Source organism: Tupaia chinensis, unplaced genomic scaffold (assembly GCF_000334495.1).
Source record: "Tupaia chinensis unplaced genomic scaffold, TupChi_1.0 Scaffold000399_1, whole genome shotgun sequence".
In the NCBI taxonomy this organism is placed as follows: Eukaryota; Metazoa; Chordata; class Mammalia; order Scandentia; family Tupaiidae; genus Tupaia; species Tupaia belangeri.
The window spans coordinates 352,067-355,756 of record NW_006159901.1 but is presented as its reverse complement, the minus strand read 5'-3'; positions in this window follow the sequence as shown (position 1 = coordinate 355,756).

The following is a 3,690-nucleotide window of genomic DNA, read 5'->3' as shown; positions in this document are numbered from 1 at the left end:
TATGAACCATTAAGAGGTGTTCTTTTTTAAGAGATCTTTTTTTTTGCCTTAGGGTACAAGTGCTCAATGGAGAGAGACAGAGATAGTGAGAGAGAAAGTGAGAAATTATACCCCCCAGGGGTGATGGCCATGCTGCAATCCCTTCTCCTCCATTCTTCCTCTGGGATCTTACGAATGCACATGCACCTGGTATAATTTTTCAAGCCACCAGGTCTGGGACTCAAACGGCAGTTGACCAGGTGGGTGCCCAGTGACATAACTGCTACACCATCTTCCCAAACTTTTTTAAAACAAAGACAGAGACAGGCAGAAAGAGAGAAATCACCCCTCCCCTTAAGGGAGATGGTCATGCTGCAGTCCCTTCTCTTCCATTCTCTTGGAATTTGGGGCATGCATGCACACATGCCTGGCATGAGTTTTTAACTGCTGGGTCTGGAACTTAAACTGTGGTTGACTATGTGGGAATCCAGCGATATAACTATTATGCTATCTGCTGGTCCCAGAGTTAGTATACACTTTTTTTTTTTTTTGAGAGGTTTTTGCTATAAGGCATGTGTACTCGCCAGAAAGACAGAGACAGAGGGACAGAAAGCAAGAAATCACCCCCAAGGGGGATGGCCATGCCTCAATCCCTTCTCCATTCTCCTCTCAGGATCTTGGGCACACACGTATCTGTTGTGAGTTTAAGCCAGGGTCTGGGACTTGAACTGTAGTCAACTACATGGGAATCCAGAAACAAAGCCATTACACTAAGTGCTGGTCCCAGTATACACTTCTAAGGACAGAAGCTGATCTAGAAAATGAGGATGTACTTTTTAGGAGAGATTGTCCTGGAAATGTTTTAATGCTATATAGTCCTGCCAGGGCAATGAATGTCAGAGATTACACACCCTCTCTGTCTCTATGACATCAGGAGAAATGGACTCAAAATATATAAATACATAAAAGAAATCTGATAGTGCAGAAAGAACATGTAACTAAATCAAAATAGAGTTGGAATTTTTGAATTTTAAAAAGAAAACATACTTTAATGTTCTTATGCCAGTGAAAATACAAAAAAGTAGCAGATACATTTTCTTCACTTTGTAGTTGACTGGAGGCATTTGTGAGAGCTAGACTACTTAATGGTCTCTGCTTTTTTTTTTTTTTTTTTTTTTTTTTTGCATCAATAGGGCTGGGCAGGATGAAGATAGTCTCACACTAATTTTAGATAATTTGCATAGCATTCTTAGAATATGATCTCTCTATGACTTTAAAGAAATGAACAACTGGGCCAAGGAGAACAGGATGCAAATGAAGCATTTTGTGTGGGAATGTTTCAGTCTTTGCTGTGAAAGTCTCTACCTATAAAGGCACACTTGAAGGAGTTACTCGGAAGGTCCTTACTGTAGATGTCTAATGGTTGTTTCTGTATTTAATAATGTTTTAGATAAAACTAAGTTATTAGAGAAGAAACTTCCAATGCTTCTGTATAAGGTGTTGGAATATACACGTATGCAAGATAGAACTGAAAGTGAATGTGCTCCTTCCATTGCTATGAGTAGTGACAATTCCTACTGAATGGTAAGGAACAGGACTATTGCAGATTCTCATTGTGGTATAGGCATGTAGGAAAGGGCAAAAGCATGGAATGGCTTGATTAAATATTTTGAGACACTCATCATTTTTCTTTGTGTTCTGCTGTTTATGAAGTCTTTAACAATATTTTCTGTGTTCTTCTTAAAAATACTTTATTCGGGAACCAGCAGTTAGCGTAATGGCTATGTCGCTGGACTCCCACGTAGTCGACCGCGGTTCGTGTCCCGGACCCGGTGGCTTAAAACTCACGCCGGGCGCGTGTGCGTGCGTGCCCAAGATCCCGAGAGGAGAATGGAGGAGAAGGGATTGCAGCATGACCATCCCCCCTGGGGGGTGATTTCTCGCTTTCTGTCTCTATGTCTCTCTCTCTGTCTGTCTGGCGAGCGCACGCGCCCTACAGTGAAAATCTCTCCAAAAAAAAAAAAATACTTTATTCAGTTCTCCCTGAGAGATGCAGAGACAGAGATGGAAAAACAGCACTCTCAACATTAAAATAATTCACCTCATTTTGAAAAACTTTTGGAAATATCTTTTGTCCTTTATTTCCTTTTAAAAGGTTTTGACCATCTTTAGCCAGCTGGTACAGAACAAAATTAGTTTGCCAAATCCAAACATAGGACCTTTAATAAACCACTACAATGCCTAAGAAGACTCACAAGCCCCATGTAATTCTTGGGACAAGTATGCCAATAATTGTGAACAAAATATCAATAGACCAGCAGTTAGTACTATGTAGCTCGCATCCCATTGTGAGTTTGGCCACCTCTGTATGTCTGTCTAAATATACACAAGGACTTCAAAAAATTCATGCAAAAATAGGATTCATGTATGAGTTTATTTTTGTGCAAGAAAATTGAAATCCCTGCATAAATTTTTCATAATATGCATTTTCCGTGAACTTTTTGAATACCACCCCCTCCCCCATGTAGATAAACTTTTCTCTAACTCAAATCCCCCAGTGCCAATCAGAACTAGATTGTATTAAATTTTATTAAATTTGTCAAAGCTGTTCCTGGACTAGAAACTTGCCTGCTGAGTTTTAGCCCAAGGCAGATTTTAATGGCCAAGTTCTACAGGCATCAAAGAATGGAGGAGGTAGCAAGAGGATGCTGTCTCTTCCCAAACGGTGACAGCCTGCTCTCCTGTGAAACTCTGTAGAAGTCTCACAAGTTAGGAGAGACAGGAACATCTCTGACAGGCAGCCTGGGTTCAGTCATCCTTCTTCCTTCTCCGATGTGCTCTGACACCTGCATTTCATGCTTTTACAAGTTTTCCAATACACTCACCAATCAAAGAATTGGGAAGTCAGAGCTAATTTCACCTACATATGTTCCTTCATCACATATTATGCTTTTCATGTATTAATTTACTTTTTCCTCACTGGGATTTAGCTTGATTATTCACTCATCATCCATTTTTTCTCCCCTCATTCCTCTTCTCTCTGAATGAAACCCATGAAGACAAAGAATTGGAGATTGAGATGTGTGAATTGCTTCTCAACAGATTCTGAGTTATTGTGAATATATTTGAGCTGTTCATTACAAGTTTTTAATGAGAAAACAATGCACAGACAGGTCAAATTTCACCTCCCTGTTGTCCTTATCATTCAATGGCCCCCATTTTAATGAAGAGAAGTTAAAGAGAGAGCAAAGACATGACTGACTTTATTATATTTTCAAGATAGTTGTTGCTAAGGGATGCAATTAGACCAATTATAGTAACAGGCACTTCTTTACTGGTGAGTGGTCAAGAAGTAGATAAATCCCAACCAGAAAGGGGTTGACTAAAATCCACAAATTGCTACTCTTCAAGGACAGCTGCATAAGGCATAGCTTCCTCGTCTGTTGACAGCTTTCTCTGCTTAACCTCTCTGAACTCAAGGAAGACAAAGAAAAGGGACACACTAGAAGTTGAGGTCACAGAGACCCTAGGTGGCAATTTTTGTCTTCTGTATACAAGGGATCTTTATGGAAAATGCATATTATAAACAAAAACTATACATGAATTTAAAAAAATTTGCACCAAAATAAACTAGTACTTTAATTCCATTCTACCATGAGCTTTTTGAAGTTCCCACATGTATCGTACTGGGAGAGGAAGGCTAGGGAGAAA